Below are 21,920 nucleotides of genomic sequence, written 5' to 3'. Positions count from 1 at the left end.
TTATTATTAATTAGCTACCTGATTTTCGATTTTTAATGTGAATGTACGGTACGATACGATACCATATGATATGATACAATATCACATGACACACTTTCCTTTACTGGTAAACTGCAACAGTAATAAAAATCTTATACTCATTCTACTTCAGTACCAATTGGTCTTTGGAATTACCCATCAGTATGAATATATTTCTTGATTTCCGTGTACTTTTATTCGAGATATTTGAAATAGGTATAATAATTTTTCTCCTGTATTGGATCTGCAGAATTTCTTACTTCATCATCATTAGGAAGTAAGTCCTACATTTACATACTCTATTAATATTTTAATAATAGATAGAACTGAGAAAATACATGTTTCCATATTGGTTCATAATCATGTAACTGGTTTTTACTTTATTGCGTTTGTTTCAGAAATAATGAAGATTTTTATTAATTATAGCTTTATTCAATATAAACATAAAATTAACTAATTCATACTTTAAAATGGTTTTGGTTAAATTATAATAGCCTGAATGCAGTTTTTCTAATTTTATTTTCACAAAAAAATCTTAAAAATTTTTAGTTGGCGCATTTTGTGATTCTCATTCTGAATCACACATAATTTGTACTACAGGAAAGCTTTATTATTCACCCAAATTTTTCTTTTGTAAAACAGATGCATGTTTTAAATTAAATAAAAGCTTTAGACTAGGTAAAATATTAACGTTCAGCATTACATTACTTTTCATTACAATTCGAATATAGACGTCAATTTCTCCAAAAGAAACGAGTTTCTTATTTAACATTTTCTACGCTTGTTTTAAAGAAAATGAAACGAAACTGATGGATTCTATATAAGAGACTAACAGTAATAAGTTAAGCATAGTTAGCATTCAATTTAATCTTACTAATTGAAAGTTTCTTCACCATTTTAATTAACTTAACAACTACATTAAATAATATTTTGGGTAATTCTAAAACGGTGACATTCCTTATGCAACAAAAGTAGAATTTGAGTTGCATCGCTTTAAACTAAGGGTCAGAATGCTTCATAAAATTTTAAATCATCAAAAGAAATCAGACTGTTATAATATTCTATACCTTTTACCAATGATCTACAAGTTTGCAAAATAATTTAACTTTCTAGCTGAATAACCCAGAAATATTTATTTATTAGGATCCTTTAAGCAGGATAATTTTAGTAAGCTTTAAAACAGAATATTTATATCAAACTGTTTATGTTTTGATAATTTTCTAATCATTTTGAACATTTCATACCCAGAGTGAAATAAAGAAATAAATATTCCTAAATACACACTGTTAGTTTATAAGACTTTGAACAGCAGTTTTGAAAAATTAGAATTAATGTCTTAAGAAACAAAAACTATCTTACTCAATATTAGCCTTTTACCAATTAGCTTAAGCATAAAAATGATTACTCATTTATGAGTATATATATAGCCGAAACAAACAAAAATCTTAAACAAGCTTTACAACCAAATTTTAGCTTGCAATATGTGGTTTCTTTCTAAACAAAATCAAAATTAATGTTTTGTTCAAATTTTGAATAGAGTCAAATGCCCTTAATTTAAGGCATTTGACTCTATTCAGAAATTTCTTAAATCTATTTAGGTGACTTATTTGCATTAAATATCGTAAAAATTTCACTTATCTTCTAAATGAAACACAGTAACAGCATTCATGCTATGGAAAATGCAGTTTTTAATGCAGCTTTAGAATACTTGTATTCCAGACTTATGGTTTCTGTTTTCTTTTTTAGCTTCTGCACTTTTTCCTACTCTTTTTTTGTTGCCAACTCCCATTCTTTTTAATTTTATATAGATTTATATATGCTTCCAATGCAAATTTTATAATATATTTTTAGAAAGAAAACTACTTGTGGATGGATCCCAAAATGTCTCAAAAAATATCTCAATAGCAATAAATGTGAAGCAGAAGATTCATGGCTGTACACCTACTTTACTTTTATTACCGAATAATTTACTTTTAATGAAAGATTTAACACTATTCTTATATTCCAGATTACATACAATTGAATAAATTACTCTTATGACTAAAAATAACTTCTAAATAGCATAAAATCTGCTGTTATTGCCATAATGCCACATGTTGTATTTTCCATTTCGCATTTTTAACAGAAGGTTTTGTTTTACATGATTAATTTGTGATCCTAATTTCTACACTGATGGCTGAGTGAATCCGTAAGCCAATTTATCATGAATTGATTAGACAGACATGTTTATATATACATACATATATAAATAAAAGAGTAAAGTTAAATTAAATTTAAATAATTCTCTTGTGCATTGCTGCAAGGAATGAAATTTGAATTCTATTTGCATAAAGCTAATTTAAATGAAAATTTTAAATTATGAAATTTTAATTGCTTACAAATAAAAGATAAATTACTGATAAATTTACAATACCATTTAAATTCTGAGAGCATGTGTAAATTAAGTGCAAGTATCTAAAATCAGGGATAAATATATAATATTCCAAAAAACTATTCCCCGCAATTTTTTTAATTTGTTAAGACTAAATTAATTTACATAAGTGAATAATTGTTGAGCAGGCAGGAGACAGATCTTATCAAGGGGAAGTTGCCTACAAACCTAACTCTTCAATTACTCAATTCCTGTTTCATCATCCATATAGGCACGTGTATAGTAATATTCAAAATCAAAAGTAAAACTAAATGTAGTGAATTACTTAAAAAAGAAATTTAAATTAAAGGAATTTTGAGAAATTTAGTATGCAAATTGACTAGGAATCAAAATATTAATTAAATGTAAATTGCCAAATTTAGGAAGTATTATTTTTTGTATTTTAATAGATTGTATATAGTTTATTCTTGGTTAAGATGCATAAGTAGTGTCGAGGAAGTTTTCAATAGGCAGAGGTTTCTAAATTACTTTGGTTTTCAAATTTAATGATGCACACTAATGGATTAGAAATCAGAAAAAGGCCTCTCAATTGGTTGCACCCAAAAAAGCTCTTACAATAATTAATGCAAAGAATATGCCTGAACATGCGGCTAACATAGAACCAGAATATCTCTACCTTATTTTGCCTTCTAAAATGACTTGAAGACAGTAAAAAGTGCTTTTCTGAAAATATAGAGGCAAACCATAATTCTTTTGCAAATAGTTTTAAATTGAAACTGGTCTTACTTTAAGTAAATGAACAATTTGATGCCCATTAGAGAATAAAAAGGTGTAATCGTGAAGTTCATGGATGTTCTATTTCTTAAAGGAATGCATATCAAACATGTATGCATTTTACCAAATTGTATCATATCAGAAATGACTAGACAAATCAAAGATATTGCAAAGATATATACTCTGGAGCAAAGAAACAAAAATTAATTTATTTGGAATTAATGGGAAACAAATTCCTTGCCAACCTGAAGCCCAGGCATAGAATTCAAAATACACAAGGAAAATTGTTAAAATTAGAGACAGCAGTCTTATGTTGTAGAATTTTTTTCTTGGTATGCTGTGGAACCAAGTTTCTTCTATAGATGGTATCACAACCAAAGATGTGGATATCTTGAAGAACACACTTACCATGGGCAGACAAATTATGTCACTAAAATTGCTTCATTAACAAGATAATATCTCAAGCATTCAGCAAAACAGACATGCTGGTTTAAATAAAATAGATTTTTCTGCCATAGCCTTCTCACTCATTAAACCTACATCCAACTGGGAATTAATGGTATGAATTAAAGACTGAAAAAAAAAATATCCCCATCAAATCAGAAGGAACCTAGAGAACTATGCACGATGCATCATGTTCAGTTCTTGCAAAATAATGTAAACCATTAGTAAACCCCACAGCAAACAATACTCCTGTCCTTGCAACTAGATATTAATCCTTCAGTGGGTGCAAAATTAAGTAATTCTTTCTTCCCAAATACATGCAATATCCTCAGTTGTAAATTTGTAATGTTACTTGAGCCCGTGGACGACTATCAAAGATTTTTTTTTTTTTTTTTTTGGTTAATAAAAAAACACCTCTTTAATTTCAGTAACCATCTGCAGCTATTTGTTTCTCGTTTTTTTCCAGTGCATATTGGGAATAGTTCAAAGAAAATTATTATGCAGCAAAACATTCTAATAGCTGGGGATACTTACATAATTAATAACTTGTGTTGCTAGGATCCAAAAATTACAAGTTTCATAATGATTCACTAGGCCAAGTGATTAAGGCAAAGCACACAAGGACTATTTACCTTAGTGGAGAAGGATGCTTTTGTGGAAAACTTGTAAAGGGAACTGTTTCATATTCACAATATGCACTGGAAACACAGTGAAAATTCCCATGCAGCTAGCACATTCGCCAGGATATAGCCCCAGCTGAAATTACTGTTTAGTGATCTTAGCACTTGGCTGCTACTAGGTTCAAAATAAGTATGAATTTTAAAAAGTTAAATTATTCTTAAATGAGGAAAAGAAAATAAATGGTGTTTGTTTATAGAATAGTAGTATATTTCTCTTGCAAGAACAGAAATTAGATTTTACCATTTATGAGCTTGTACAACCATCAGACATGTATTTTATTATAATCCTTTATGCTTAATATATTATTTCATATTTTTCTTAAACATTCTTTGAATAGCATGCACTATATTACTAAATATAAAAAAAAAAATTTACATAAATTTTGTTCCTTTTTTATATTAGCTCAAAAGATTTTCCAGTCTGGGATTAAATAAAATATGATAAGCCACTTTGGCAAATAAATGCAACTGAGGATGCTAACTTGTGGTTTGGTTCTCTGTGTTAGGTGAGGCAGTGGTCTCACAAGTTCCCTGTTAAAAAATAACTGCACAAACTCATCTACATCGTACCATCCTGGGCACCACTATTCCAGGGAGGCCAAATCAAAATTTGTAACACCTTTCAAACCGAACCACTAGAGTAACTAGAATTTCTCTGCCAATGCAGGATATTTAGCCTATGAAATGAGTAACAGAAGACTGGTTGTCCTGCTACTCACTTGGATGGCTAATGCTGCTACCCTCTGAGAGAGCATACACTGCCCTTTTTGGATAATAAGTAGGCTTGAGTACTTTATACCTACAGCACTATCTCTCTCAGTACAATCAACACCCCCTGGGGCATCATTTTGAGACTGACAAACTTTTTTATAAAGTTCTGAATCTTATTCTTTTCATATTGCACAGACACACAGCAAAGAACATGAATAAGAGAAGAACGTAAGTTGTTGTGGACACAATATAAGCCAGTCCATTCACTTTGGGTGACTTTTGAATCCAAACCAGTATACAGTGAAGCTAATGCCCAGGGTGCAAGTGAAATTTATTGGTGAAGAATCAGTCCTACCTTAAACCTCTGACTGGCATGGAGTTTCACAAAGAAAGCCCAAATTTCTGAAAACTGCCATGATAAAGAGGCCTTTTCCTGATTTTAATGCCAAAATGCCCCAGGTACTTTATACCTGGATTTATGCACCTTTAAGTTTCTGGACATACACTCTTCAAAAGTGAAATAGCAATACCAAGAATGTGCATAGCATCATTCAAATTACAGGAGCGAGAGTTGTGAGGTGGTAATGCAAATGATAAAAGTTGTGTATTCATTGGATCATGTGGTATGCATATGCAGGCTATAAAAGATCAGCCACTTTCCCTTCTCGTAAACAGCATCTAAGGGTTTATGAAGCATTGGAGACTTCGAAGAAAAATGGAAAATGCCACTGAGACGTCGGAGAGCCCAATACCATCAGTTAATAACCGAGGAATGTGACCGTATTATCGAACTCCATGAACTTGGTTTGTCACTGCGCACAATAACCACTTGTGTTGAGCACAACATAAATACCATCCAATGCTGTGTCACACGATGGATTCAGGTCAGACATCACACGATGGATTCAGGTCAGACGTCGAAGAGGAAGTAGCGGGCACAGGTGCACATCAGAGAGCAAAGACAGGCGCATTTGGCGTTCAACTATTGGAGACCCTTTCTCTAAGTCACGTGACATCCGAAGCTGGTTGCCTAGAGGAGCAGGTGGATCTGTGTCCACCCAAATTATATGGTACAGACTGCATGAAGTACACTTACATTCATGGGTACAAGCCACAGAGACCATTAACTGCTGAGCACAAGACTAGATGCATGGTGTGGTGTCAGCATCATAGTGCATGAACCATCGAATGGTATCAGATTTTGTTCACAGATGAATCTCGTTTCTGTCTGTGGAGGAATGACAGCCATCAACGAATATGGTGGCAACCTGGAGAACGCTATGAAACAGCCAATTTTGCCGAGCTTCACAGAAGGTATAGTGTTTGATCACAAAATGCCACTGGTACACATTAACTGCAGTTTGACAGCGGACCACTGCGTCATGCGAGTTGTGGAGCCTGTTGTTCTGTGTGGTTGAAGTGTGCGCCCAACACGGTATTTCAGCAAGACAATGCCAAGCTGGTATATTCATAACAGCCTGACCGGATTTGACATCCAACCCTGGCCGGCAGCCTCTCCAGATCTGAATCCCATCGAATATCTGTGCAATGGCATTGAGTACAATATTAACCGAGAAACAAGGCCCCAAACACTGGATGATATGCTTACAGCAGTGGATGTGGCTTGGTAAAGCCTACCTCAGGCAACAATCAATGAACTCATTGGCAGCATGCCTCACCGGACTGCAACCTGTATCGCTGTCCTAGGTGGTCATATTAAATACTGAATAAATTGATTTATAATGATTCTATGTGTCTGGTTTTTTTATTCATTTGCATAACCATCTCGCAACTCTCGATCGAGCAATTTGCATGATGCTACGAGCACACTTTCTCTGTGTTGCAATTTCTTTTTTGAGGAGTGTATTTCAAGTCGCATGTATATATATATGTTCTTACAGACACAGACATCAAAAAAAAATATTCTAGACTGTATATGTACACATATACGGCCTTGTCAGTCAGTCAGTTTTAAATGCTAGTAAATTACAATGCATAAATCTTAAATTTGAGAATTATTTTCTGCTGTTTTGATATTTCAGTTTTGCAGAATGCTTCACATAAGACCTTTTGAGTTTACAGAAACTTTTTTCATTTCATAATAATTCATTTTGATACTGAAATATTTTATAAAAAGTTACCATTATTTTAATATTTCCAATGTAATTTCTACTTTAAATTAGGCTTTAATTTAAAATTTATGTGCTATATATTTCCATAAATAAACGCAACATTTATTGTTATTGATAAAAATAAAAAATATCATGGAGAGTAGTAAGAAGTTTCAAGCCTGCAGGAAATCTTAGTGGTCATGCTTCCAAATACTAACCATGTCCTTCATTGCTTGGTTTTAGGGAAACATGGCAATAAATCCAGTTTTTATCTCTGGGCTACTGAAGTGTGAGGGGTAAAAACAAACTAACACATAGATTTAAATATTATTCTGAAATGTAATCAGTTTTTCAAAGCTTAGGAATCAAAGTACATTTTCTATTTCGGGATTTCAGAGCTGAAAGCGTGTTGTGACTTACCTCACTTGTCTGACAGTAACAACAGAACTAGCCCATGAAATTCATATACAAAGGAATACAAGACTGCACGTGTCATTGGCAAGAACCTTGAGCACCATACAGGTGACAGTACCACTTTGCTCATTTTCTTCCCCAATTTTGATTAAGAGTATCCCGGGGGGAGGGCGAGGATCGGCCATTCCTCATCCTGACACCAACCTCTTGAGTTACTTGTGGCTCTGTACACATTTAGAGTGCCACCATGCTGCACATACACTATACAGTTACAAACATCCAAGCCTTCTCAGGGATTTGAACCTGGGTCTTTCGATATGGTAGACAGCATCACTAACCACTATCCCGACTGGGCATCAGCCCTGAAAGTAGAAAGTTGTTACAATAAAAAATGTTAAGTAGGATAATTTAGTGCCTCTGAAGATGTTTTTGAGCTCCCACATTATGCAAAAGTATTTTATGAAATTTTTATTGGGGTTAATGTTGTTAACTGTTTCAGGATAGGATTTAGGTTTCAAGGTAGGTACAAATTTGGAACTGCTTCTGTTAGATGTTATTTTGCGTTTGCTAGGAGGAGGTATTTATTAATTTGTGGCTAGCACTATTATTATGTTGCATATTAATGGTTTTGATGAAGCTCGGTTTCTGAATATTTTTGGCAGGCATCAATTCCTAAAATATGACTGAGAATCTGCATTGCTTAAGAAAATTTTACACTGAAATAGATTATTTTGATTTCTTGAGTAGTTTGAATAATAATTTTAAAATAAAATATTTCAATGCAAATTAAGTTTCCATTCAAACGTATATTACATGTGACTTATATATTCCCTTCCCCTGTTTTGAAATGGCACTGGCAACTTAAAGATATTTCTAACACAAAATAGAATAAGAATTAAAAGCTTTATGTTAAATTAAGGCTTTAAATCATTAAGCATAGTTCTGTGACAGGCTCCTTGAAGTTGTTAATTTTGGTGCACATGCATAGATGAATTTTAATCTCTCTGTGCCTGTCAATTTTGTCTTAGGCAATACTCTTTCAAACGAATTTTTGTCTATGGTGTTTTTGCTGACAGTGAACTAATAAATCTTAATAGTGTTATTTAAACTATACACTTTCTCTCTGTAGGTATAAATATGTTTACTTAAAATTTATTATTGAACTTTTCTTTCAGATTTTTTTACACACCACCTCCTTTAATCACCTTATACATCCGTCATCGGTCTGGAGAGGTGGAGGAAGTTGACATTCAGGATGCTGCAGAGTAGGGCAATGATTGGTTTAACGATGATGAGTTATTTTTTAGGGACTCTGATGATGATATTGAAGAAGAAGAAGATTGAACTTGAGTTTTTCATCAAAGAACTTTTATAATAATCAAAGATGCATTTTTGGCTAAAGTTATATGTAATATTTTTGACCAAATTTTATTATAAACATTTTTGCTAAAGTTATATGTAACATTTTTTGAAATTCTTTGAATAGTAGCCACTACATTTCTAAACATAAATTGTTTTACATCAGTTTACTCCTTTTCTTATATTAGTAGTACATTAATCTTATGATGAAAAGATTTGCTGGGATGGGCAAATAACCTTATATCAAACCCTAAATATTAACTTTCTCACAATGTACACACGCACCAAAACGTATGAGCAGGAGAAGAAGGCAAGATCTTGTAGACATAATGTAAACCAATTTGCTCATTTCAGACTTCCGAATTCAGGCCAAGAGGCAGAGGCGAAGTTCATTTGTGGACAATCAATCCTACTTTAACTGCTAGTGAACTACAAAATGCTCTGTGCACTTTTATATAAATACTAATTAGCAATTAATAATAACTGCAGATTTGTTATGGGAAATATGAAATGCAGGAAAAATAAATACAAATTATAAAATTCCTGTACAGTAAAATATTTTCCAACTTATCAAAAGACCATGTCTTACATCTCCAATTTTATACACATTGCTACAATTATCAGCACAGTTTTAGTACAATGCTTATTTTAATCATGTTTATGATTTACTTCAAGTTAAAACCTATCAAATTTTATTACATTCATGAATTTCTAAACTATGTATTTCTTGATTTTACCTCTTTCCTCGTGTATTTTATTTGTTTACATGATGACAAATACATTAACTTTAAATAATCACTAAATTTTATTAGATCTTTTATAACTAAATATTCAACTTAAAATTTTGAAGAACACTTCCCGGACAGCAATCATCCACACTGTTACAACTCGAAAGCGAAATGAGCGAAAGTTTCTGTTCTGCCTGTGGCAATGGGGAGTCGAAAAACGAACTTGGAAGAGAGCGGTCGCTCACTCGGTTTCTCTCGATAGAATTTGATACGAAGGGAGGATAATCCCCACCTTTTGATTTGAAATTAATCTTGAATTATGTATATATTATAATATAAAAGATGTGTGTAAATAAAAGTCATTAAGACTTAATTGAAGTAGTTATTTGAATCGAATATAGAGATCGAAAGCTCTCCCAAATAGAACTATGGATTTTAGAAATGACATATTTTAGTGGTGCCTTCACCAAGGGACATTTGGATTAGAATTTCGAAGATTAGCAGATGGATTACCTGTAAATAGGTAAGTAATTCCTTTTTCTTTGAAAATTTGGAAAAAAACTGAGTTTCAATATTGTGATTAGTCAATATTAAACATGGAAGCTTTAGACAAACTGAAGCAGAAACGTACGAATGAACACAGTAGCGTTATGAAATTAATTACAAAAATAGAATCTTTATTATCAGAAAATATCGAAAACACAAACATTGAGGAATTGCAGGAGATGAATGAAACAATTATCGAAAGAGAAAACACGTTGAAAATGTTGAATTCACAAATCGAAACTCAGTTAAAAGATGCTGAAGAATTTGAAAAAGATATTACTGCAAGTGATAAATACAATGAACAAATAATGATTGTAAAGTTTAGAATTAAAATAAGATTAAATAAATGTAATGAAAATTTGTCTGTGAAAAAGACATCAGATGCAAATTCTTCGAACACTTCTGTTTCTGAAATAAATGTATTGTCATCGGCTATGAAATTGCCAAAGTTAAATATTCCAAAATTCTCAGGAGATGCAGGAAAATGGTTAGAATTTTTTAACAGTTTTCAAGCTGCAATGATCAGAACAAAGCGTTAAGCAAGATTGAAAAATTCATACAGTTGAAATCATTATTGATAGGGCAAGCATATAATGTTGTCGAAGGATTTCAGTTAACTGAACACAATTACAATTCGTGCTTAGAACTTTTAAAAGAACGCTTTGGAAAACCAGAGAAAATTATAAAATCACATATAAATAATCTTTTGGACATAGAACCAGTTAAGAATTCTTCTAACTTAAGTGCACTAAGAAGATTACACGACGCTTGGGAAATAAACATTCGAAGCTTAAGTAATTTAGGAGTAACTTCAGGTTCGTATGGACACTTGTTAAATCCGATATTATTGAATTTATTGCCTCATGATTTGATTCTCGAATATCTCCGAAAGCATGATCCAAAAGAGGAATCTGATGTTACAGGTTTAATTGCTTTTTTGAAAATCGAAATTGAATGCCGCGAACAAACGTAAATGGGTTGGATTTTAATGGGAAAACTATTTGATCGTATTGAAGATGGGGAAAATGTAACTAATGCCATCTCAGTGACTTCTTTATTAATTCACACATCGAAGATTGAAATTTGTGGAAATTAGATTTATTGGGGATTCAAGACCCTGTTGAAACAAAATACTTACGCAGTTAACAAACCAGAACCGAAACTCGCTCCATTTAACGGAAAGAATAAACACTTCGACAAACACATAAGTTATTATAAATACATAAACAATAAGTTTAACTCTAAAGTTAACCCCTTGTCGGCGGCAGAATTATTAGCTCCCGTAAAAGAAGAAAACTGTATTTTTTGCAAAAATAACACACATAATAGTGAAAAGTGTAATATAAGTGTAAATGAAAAATGAAATGTATTGCGATTAGAAAGTCGTTGTTATGTTTGTCTGGCTCAATCGATTTTCTGATTGTTCTGAGAACTCTTGTGTATACTGATACAAAAAACATAATGCAACCCTTTGTTTTTGTTACAAAAATGAGAAAAAACCCGAAATATCCCAATCAAAAAGAGTAGAAAATTCAGCGTGCAATCACATTACCATCGGTAGGAATAAAATATTTTTATAGATGGCGACAGTAGAACTTAAAAGTAGGTGAAGCAATAAATTAGTTCGTTGTTTATTTGACAGCACTAGTCAACGCTCATATATTCAGAAACGTCTGTCTAAACAACTGGGATTAAAAGTCGTGGGAAGGGAAGAAATAATGATTCATACTTTCGGATCTCAAGTGCCTACCAAGCAGAACTGTGCACGAGTAGAAGTAAAAATAAAAAACATTTTCGATAACAAGGAATTAATTATTCAGGTTTTAGAGACTGATGAAATATCGAGTGCTGAGCTAGACTATCCTCCTGAAAATATTCGGGAGTTGTTAAAAGATAGGGGAATAATTTTAGCGGACGTTGATCACGAATATTTAGATAACAACAACGTATCTTTACTTATTGGAGCTGATAATTATTGGAAATTAGTAAAAGACAAAATTGAACGTTTGAACTCATCATTAGTTACAATGGAAATGGGTTGGATTTTAATGGGAAAACTATTTGATCGTATTGAAGATGGGGAAAATGTAACTAATGCCATCTCAGTGACTTCTTTATTAATTCACACATCGAAGATTGAAATTTGTGGAAATTAGATTTATTGGGGATTCAAGACCCTGTTGAAACAAAATGCAGAAAGGAAATGGAAATTGCCGCATTGAATCCTTTTAACGAAACTGTTACCTTTAAAGAGGGAAGGTATGAGGTTCAGTTGCCTTGGCATACTTGCCAACCTATGACACTCAAAAATCAGGAGATTTTTCACAATGTTAAAAAGACTTTAAATGATAAAAATATAGTTTTTAATAATGAATTTACTTTAAATAGTTACTAAGTCTTAAATGCAAGCAAAACAAAAATACCTTAGACATAAAAAACATTTTTATTACTTTCATCATTTAAAAAAAAAAGGCACTTTAATCAGTTTTCATACAAATGTTATGGACAGTGGCAGATTTTGCTCTCGTTAAGAAAGAAACTTCATAATTTTGTTCATAGCAATTGCCACGTAGGCCTGCTTTCGCTAATAAAAGTTTTTCTAATGTGTCATCACTAATATTAGATCTAAATTTAGTCCTCGTTTTCGCAACAACACTGAAAATCCTCTCACACTCTGCATTACTATGGGGAACTGTCAAGATGGCCAACATAATTCTAGAGAGTTCACTATATTTTAAAATTCCATCAGCACCTTTCAATTTTCCAATTAACCTCCACTGGGTGTCAATCCTAGCTGATTTTATAACTTCATCCAAGTTTTCTAATTGTAAACTGCAAAATTGCGACTGCAGTATATCAGTAGCAACATCAATATCATCATCTTTCATGACTAAACGAAGTAACACAGGAAATCTGTTCAAAAAGTACCTTATATCAAAAAAAGATGCATTTGCTAGAGCAGAAACATCAGCAACTTTAGCATGCAAAATCACTTCATCTTTGACTAGAAATTTATGTAGTGTGTAATCACATACTCGACAGAAGTAACTTCTAACATGAAGATAAAACTTATTTTTGTCTTCTTCTGAAAGTTCTTCCACTACTTTTGTAGTTGCAGCTCCTATTACCAAATCTTCATCTTCCTTCTGGTTTTCTGTTTCACCATAAATCACATCATATATAGAATTACAAGACAAAACACAGACTGGTTTTACAAACTTTGATAAAATGTCTTTAAACAGATCATAAATCATTGATTGCAAAACATGAATTAATGGAATTCTGCTTTGTATAATTGTGTTCAGAACATCGAATGATGGCAAAATGAATTTAAAAAAAAAAAGGGCAAAAAGCTTTGTTAAGGTCTGAAGAAAAAAACATAAATATTCGTTCTTCACAAGATAAACTTACAGTAATCGGAAAATGTTTCGTGTGTTGAGCAATTTTTTTTTTTATTATTTTGAGAGAAATTTGTATCAGCTTTACGCTTATATTTTGCAGTATTATTTTGAGAACTGCCAGTTGAATTGCTGAATGATGCAGAAATTACAAAAAATCAACAATGTGTTCATCCACATTTAATGGTAAAGAATCTGCCCCTTCTTCAGCTGCTAAATTTAAGAGGTGACAGGTGCACCTCATAATCTGCAAATCTGAATTTGCCTTTCTTAAGATGCCTGCAACACCAGTCTTCAAGCCTACCATTACTGGTGCATTATCGGCACCAAGCGCTAAGCAATTATCCAGAGGGACTGCATTTTATTTTAAAGTTTAATAATTAGCTGTGGTATATTAAAGCCTGTCAAATGTCCTTCTAAAATGGGGACAGAAAGTAAACTGCACTCAATTTCTTAAGAATCTGGATTAAAAAAAGAAACAACAATTGGATACAGTTTTGAATTGGTATTATTGCTTCCATCCGTAGAGAGGCAGAACGGAGCTGTTTTAATGCAATCAATAACTGAAGATTTATTTTTCAAACCCATTTCTTTAACAATTGCACCTGTTTTGGTCCTTGCACTTGAGTATTTCTTAGCGATTTCACTATCGGGAAACATTTTTCTAAATAAAGCTGCAGTGTGATCCGATGCATTCAGTGGCAGGTTGTGCTCCAGTAAACAAGCAGAGAACAGACATTCTGCATTAATAACTTTTTGGTCCTTTGTTTCCGAAGAAAAATTTAATTTTTCGTTTTTTTCAAAATAACTCATGTTATCCTTGTGTTTTTGTGTACGCACATGTTTGAGAACATCCGCTCTTCCAACATACGAAATCGAAAAATCGCAACGACAGGCGGTACACATCGCAAATTTATTACATTTCCTTGAGGAAATAATGGAAGGAAAGTCAACTGTGTACAATTTTTGAAACGTGCACGAGTATTTCACCTTTCTCGCAGACATATCAAAAGACGATAATTTCTAAAACTATTTCCTAAAGGCACGTGTACTCACACAACTCAGGACAAGATGAACGAAATAGCGAAAGAACATCCAAAGAACGGCCAACGACCTTGAGCTTGCTTTGTGCTCATTGGCTAATATATGCCAGATGACACGCAGTGGAGCTCGATGCCCATCGGACAACTGGAGAACGACGTTTCTGGATACGCATGCTGTCAATCACAAAGCAGAAATTCTCATCTGATTCGCAAGGTTTCACTTTAGATATAATCTAGAGAAAATTCAGTTGCTTTCAGATGTCCAAAATCACTTTTTTTTTTTTTTTTTTTTGTTCATATAACGAAGTATTAAGCCAAGTTCCATAAAAATCATGAGAAATATTAAGAATAAGAAAAAGTCGGGAGAAATATATTGTAAATCGGGGGCGGGAGAGCGGTCAAAAATCGGGAGTCTCCCGCCTAAATCGGGAGAGTTGGCAACTCTGCCTTGGGTAACAGAAAAAAACTGTTTAAGTCAAAATTTCGGTATTGCTAGACAGCGTTTAAACAGTACGACACACAGGTTGATACAAAAAGGCAAATTCGAGGATTACGAAAATGTTTTCACAGATTGTTTAAATGAAGGAATTATAGAGGAAGTTCCTGAACATGAAATGAATAATCAGTGTCACTATGAACCACATAAAGGGGTATTAAAAGAACCAAGAAATTGACCACGAAATTGCGACCGGTATTTGATGCTTCCTGTAAAGACAAAAATTCGTGCTCACTTAATGATTGCTTAGAAAAGGGTCCAAATTTGCTGGAACAAATTATTCCTATAATTTTAAGATTTCGCAAGAATAGAATAGGAGTTATTTCAGACATAAGAAAGCTTTTTTGCAAATGTCAGTGAATAAGAGTGATCGAGATTTCTTACGATTTTTATGGTGGAAAGACTTTGACAAGAAGAAACTTGAGGTTTTAGACAAAAATGCGTTGTTTTTGGATTGAACTGCACTCCCTTTTTATTGGCTGCTGTATTAAGCCATCACATTGATCTAAATTCGTCTAAATATCCTGAAACAGCGGAAAATTTAAAAGAATCATTCTATGTAGATAATTGCATCACATCTGTTCCTGATGAAGAAACACTTACGCGATTCATCGAGGAATCGAAACAAATATTATATTCTGCGTCATTCGATTTGAGAGGGTGGGAACACATTTCTCTTTTGAAATCTGAAGACAGTATAGAACCTACACCTGTATTGGGAATTTTATGGGATAAAGAAGATGATAGCCTTTTCTGTGAGGTGAAGACTGCTACTTACAAACCAGTGAATCTTACTACAAGAAATATATTGTCTGCGGTCTTCACATTTTCGACCCTATGGGTTTTCTCTGCCCTATAACGCTAACACCTAAACTACTCATACAAAAGACGTGGTTGTTAAAAATTGGTTGGGATACAAATATACCCGAAGACTTAGGAAAAGAGTTCTATTCGTGGATTGATGATTTGTCACTTTTATCCAGTATTAGAATTCCAAGGGCTTTACATATAAATGGAAATGAAAGTCTTAGTCTTCATACGTTCTGTGACGCAAGTAAACAAGCCTATGGATGTGTGATTTATTTAAGAAAAGAAACAAGTGTAAATGTATTGGTGTATTTTCTTCTAGCTAAAAGTAGAGTGAGTCCATTAAGAAAAATGACCATAAATCGTCTAGAATTATTATCCTGCTGTATAGGAGTCAGACTCGCAGCTCTTGCTTTACAAACACTCAAATTAGACAACGTTCCAAGCAACTATTGGACAGATTCGAGTACTGCTCTTTCTTGGATCCAAAGAGATGACCATTGGGTGCCATTTGTCGCAAATAGAGTAAAAGAGATACGAAAATTGTCATCGGAATCTGAATGGCGTCACATTCCAGGAAATTCGAATCCAGCAGATATACCATCATGAGGGTGTTCGATTAAGAGTTTTGTGAAATCTCGCTGGTGGCAAGAGCCAGAATGGCTTATGAAGAACGATGAAGAGTGGCCAACTAGGGAAGTGATTACTAACGAAGAAGAAATTATGAAAGAAAAGCGAAAGAACATTATTTCGACTTTGGCTAAGATCACCGCTGAAAAATGGTATCTGATTTACTTTTCAAGTTACTTTAAAATTGTGAGAATGATTTCTTGGATTTTAAGATTCATAAATAATTGTAGACATGGAGGAAGAAATTATGGCAAAACCCTGAGTGTTGAAGAATTGGACATTGCTGAGAAGAAATTAGTGAAGATCGTTCAACAAGAAGTATTCTCTAGTGAAGAACAGTTGAAGGGACATTTTACTTTCAAAGATGAAGAAGGGATTATAAGATTGAAAACGAAGATTTTGAGAAGACATGATGATGAAAACTTCCGGTACCCCATTGTACTTCCAGCGAAACATGAATTAGTAGAAAGAAGGATACGAGACTACCATTTACAACTTTTACATGCTGGTATTCAAGTTCTTTTGACCAATATTCGTCAAAAATTTTGAATAATAAAAGGAAGAAAAACAGTACAAGGAGTCATATCGAAGTGCGTTCAGTACAAGAGACACTCGGCGAAAGCTCTAGATACAGTGCCTTGTCCTCTCTCAGAAGATCGAGTCAGAGATGCTTATGCATTTGAGGTGACAGGTGTTGATGTAGCAGGACCACTTTATTTAAAAAAAAATAGAAAAGCTTGGATCTTGCTTTTTACTTGTGGAGTTTATCGTACGGTTCATTTAGAATTAATTCAAAGCTTATTGACTAATGGATTTTTTCTCGGATTTAGAAGATTCATAGCACGAAGAGGACGGCCTAGAGTAGTATACAGCGATAATGGCACAAATTTTGTAGGGGCAAGGAATTTGCTCCGATCTGTTGACTGGAACCAAATTATCAGAAATTCTTCGATAATGAAGATTCAGTGGAAGTTAAATCCACCAACCACAGCATGGTGGGGCGGCTGGTGGGAAAGACTGGTTCAGATGATCAAGAAATTATTGAGAAGAGTCCTGGGAAAAGCATTACTTTCATATGAAGAAATGTTAACTATCCTGTGTGATGCAGAAGCAAATATCAACTCCAGACCATTAACATACGAGTCAGAAGATTCCACCGATTTATGTGCACTCACTCCATCTATGTTTATTCAGGATGTGCAAACTGAAGGTGTTCCGGATCTGGACAGTTTGGATAAAATCAACTTATCGAAAAGATGGCGATACCACCAAAAGTTACGTGTGGAATTTCGTAAAAGATTTAGAGAGGAATAGCTTGGTATATTAGTACATTGACCAAAGACTGTACCTTGGCAAACTATCAAGAAAGGTGATTTAGTGTTTGTAGAGGACGACAGAAGGAAAAGAACAGACTGGCTTATGGGTCGTGTGATCGAAACATACCCAGGAAAAGACAACAACATCAGAGTGGTGAAAGTAAAATCATCTAGTGGTGAACTGTTAAGACCAGTTCAAAGAATATTTCCAATGGAGATAAACAATAAAGAATCTATCTTTGACCTTAAAACTACTGAATCATCCACATCTCCGAGAAATACTGGTAAAAGGAATGATTTAGTAATTGATACCAAAAACTGTGTACTTAAAAATTCTGATAAAAACATTCAGTTTAGTAAATATGGCAGAAAAGTTGTGAAACCAAAGAAGTTCATTTAGTTTAATTTTGTTTTCATTACCACTATTATTTGTTTTCTTTATTCCTTTCTTTGAATTTAAATTTTGTATACAATTTGATTTTCCAGTTTAGTGAATTAATCTCTTTTGCTAGTATTTTTCAGAAAAGAATTTTTTGCCTGTTGTTTTAAGAATGTAAGTTTGCAGAATATTAAGTAAATTAAAATATTCAAGATATTTGTTACGCCTAGGTGAAATTGTTGATTTTTGTAAGATTTAAATTACTCATCTTATATTCGTATTTCAATTTTCATTTCAGAATTGTTTTGATTTTTTCATACGTTGTCAAAAATCAAAAGGTGGGAGAAATGTTACAACTCAAACGCGAAATGAGTGAAAGTTTCTCTTCTGCCAGTGGCAACAGGGAGTTGAAAAACGAACTTGGATGAGAGCGGTCCCTCACTCGGTTTCTCTCGATAGAATTTGATATGAAGGGGGATAATCCCCATCTTTTGATTTGAAATTAATCTCAAATTATGTATACAGTCAAAAGTCGTTAATTCGGACACCCATAATCCGGAATGATCTATAATCCGGACCTCAAAGCTACAAACTTTCTGCGCAAGCGTTGCGTTGACGCATGCGTGTAAGACCTTTACGGCTGCGAATATGCGTGTGCGCAAAATATGTTTACGAATGCGCGTTTAATGTATAACGGACGGTATAAGCTAAGCTAAAATTATCTAATTCAGTTAATGTTGCAGATTGCATTGTTCCTTAATCTTCGAATTGGATTTGGCTTATTATTTTTTGCAGACTGATAGAGCAACGTTGTAAAAGCAAGCTTGAACTTTCGATTATGTTAAATAGAATTTCTGATATATATTTACTAATATGTAAAGGATCTACAAAGCGAAAGTATGTTTCGAAGTCCATTAAACAAAAAGTGGAATTACTGCAAAAAATGGATAAAGGCATATCCTTTGTTTATCTAAACTTTGTTTATCTTTAACGCCGCGGCGCCGCGCAATGAATTGGAAGTTGATCTGTCAGCACTATCCTTATTATCTGGGCAGATGTTTTTATTTTATTTGGCTTATAATTCCTTACTAAATGTAGTATTTCATCTCGATGTACTCCATCTTTGATATGATTAAAATCGAATTCCTCGTCATTATAATTCGATTCCGATAGCGAAGAAACTGACAGAGGTTATTGAAAACGAAAAAATTTCGATTGACAAATTAGTCGGCATTCTCGACACAGCAATTATAGGACTTGAACAGCGGAACTTTGTAACTGAACAAGAAATTATGTCTGTTTATAGAATTAAAGAGAATGTATTATGACATAAAAACCGAAGCAACTTAAACAACTTACATTGAAAGAAATGTTTAATAAAGTAAACAAATAAATATTAAGCTTTTTTTTTTTTTTTTTTTTTTTTTTTTTTTTTTTTTTTTTTTGTAAATTTTGATACCCTTTAGATCATAATTGTTCTCTATTTCATAAATTAGGTTTTCATATTTTTCATTTTATAATTTCTGCATGCGATCTTACCAGATTTAAACTGATGATCTATAATCCGGAAAAATCGATAATCCGGAATCGCCGAAGTCCCGACGAGTCTGGATTAACGACTTTTGACTGTATATTATAATATAAAAGATGTGTGTAAATAAAAGTCATCAAGACTTAACTGAAGTAGTTATTTGAATCGAATATATAGATCGAAAGCTCTCCCAAATAGAACTATGGATTTTAGAAATGAAACACACCATAGTTTGTGTGCACATCTGCATGAAAATTTGCATGACTACGGGTCATTAAGAAGTGGCAGGACAAGTGAGGACAGGCCACAATCGACTCGCTCGGTCATTAGGCAAGAAAGTGTGTTGGATACGGTGGAGAGTAATTCAAAGACCAGCATACATGCCACTGCCTCTCAATTAAGAATGTCTCGTGTCAGTGTCCAGCATGTCTTGAATGCTTAGTCCTACCACCCCTTTTTTCTCCAAAGGGATCAGTTACCGCTCCCTGATGACTATCCTGAACGTGTGTCTTCCGCACAGTGGTTTCTGGAAGAAAGTCCCGTGATGTTGCTTTCCCAGCTTATGTGTTGTTTACAGATGAGGCCACATTCAACAGGAATGGCATATTAAATTATCACAATCAGCATTTGCGAGTTCAAGAAAACACCTACGGTGTGTGGCAGGACTTCCAAGTTAAAGTATGGGCGGGTTTACTCTGTGCCTGCATATTTGGGCTGTTTCTTTTACCATCCAGGTTGAATGCCACGAACAACCTGCTCTTCTCACTTGCTTGACAATGTTCCAGCAAATGTGAGGCACAAAACATCGTTCCAACATGATGGGGCGCCTGCTCATTTTGGACTAGATGTTCATAGCTATTTGGACAAATCAGCCCCGCATCAATGGAGCTGCTACTATCAAAGAAACTCCCAGTGTGTTTGAACATGTCTGGCAATCAATAGCCCGTTGGTGTTAGGCATGTTTGGCGTCTGATGGTGCAAACTTCGAGCATCTCTTGTAACATTCAAGCTGTCGTACACCACTTGTATTCATGCCCAATAAATGTTTCAAACTCTTGTAACAGAGGTAAATGGTAGAAGATGGGAAAGAAAACTCTTGTTTCCTTTCCCATCTTCTACATTAACTACCACTTACCCTTGACAATGACGGGCATGGGATCCTATGTAAATCTTAATATTTATGATCAGTCCCACCTTCCCCCAGAAGATTGTCGCAACATTTATGGAACACCCTGTATAATTACTGAAATAATTAATTACAGTTGGCATATATCAAATGATGTCAACTGTCGATAAATAGAAGTTAAATGATTTGGACAAATAAATTATAATTACTATTATTTTGATTACGTTAACGAACTATCAGTTTTCACTCATTATCACTAAGTTCACGCATCTCACACTATTCTTAACATCATTTAAATTAGAACAAGCACTGCAATATTAGGTTGATATTGAAATTATTTAAAGAATTATTTGCAAATGGAATGAATGAATAAATTGACCATAAAAACTTTTATTTCTTCACCTTCATATTATTCACTGTACTTGCCGGATTGTTAGATGGGCCTCTCAATTTCAGTCATCCAACCGACAAAAAGGATTCAGTTCTAAAAAAATAAAATGAATAAATATTAAACAGCTAGCAAACCTAATAGCAAATAATTTAAAATAATCAACTTCAATTTATTAATAACACTTGTATTCCTATGTAAATTGGTAATTTGGAAAAATTTATCTTTTTTTTTTTTTTTTTTTTTTTTTTTGAATCACTAGAAAATGGGGAACAGCATTAAAACACTCACCGCATAATGCCAACATAACCTCCAGGTGCTTTCTCGGGATTTCTAAAGCTGAAAAGCTAGAGGCATGGAAAGAAGTCCTCATCGGATAAAGAAATGAAAAACCACCACTACTGCAGCACTAAAAGAGATGTTTCAAAACAGGTTACATCCTAATTTTGAATTCTTAATACAAAGCAGAAAACTTCATAAGACAGAAAATGAACTTTGAAAAATAATATATCATCATATGTCAATAATGACAGCATTTGAAAAGAAACCATAAGTAGTTCTCGAACTACTGAGAGAAAAAATAAGTTTACTACATCTGTTCTAGGAAATCCCGATGCATTCAAATAATGGGAAGATATGGAAAAAGGTAT

At 33.5% G+C, this 21,920-nt stretch overlaps 1 long non-coding RNA gene across 6 annotated transcripts in view; it reads right to left on the bottom strand.

Moving 5' to 3' along the window:
* Nucleotides 1-21,920, bottom strand: part of LOC146992797 (uncharacterized) — a 170,910-nt gene that overhangs the window by 50,757 nt on the left and 98,233 nt on the right. For 5 of the 6 annotated variants that reach the window (XR_015039086.1, XR_015039084.1, XR_015039087.1 and 2 more), the window contains exons 4-5: nt 21,562-21,679; nt 21,285-21,366 (exon numbers count right to left, since the gene is read on the bottom strand). This is a non-coding gene — a long non-coding RNA (uncharacterized LOC146992797). Of the gene's footprint in view, nt 1-7,529; nt 7,886-21,284; nt 21,367-21,561; nt 21,680-21,920 lie in introns of all 6 variants that reach the window. The other variant, XR_015039085.1, reaches the window with a different exon arrangement.

The sequence above is a fragment of the Stegodyphus dumicola genome, chromosome X2 (assembly GCF_044657685.1).
Source record: "Stegodyphus dumicola isolate Sdum_Otavi_A_Nest chromosome X2, ASM4465768v1".
Lineage (NCBI taxonomy): Eukaryota > Metazoa > Arthropoda > Arachnida > Araneae > Eresidae > Stegodyphus > Stegodyphus dumicola.
The sequence above is the reverse complement of the archived record's forward strand: the minus strand, read 5'-3'. Positions and strand labels throughout refer to the sequence as shown.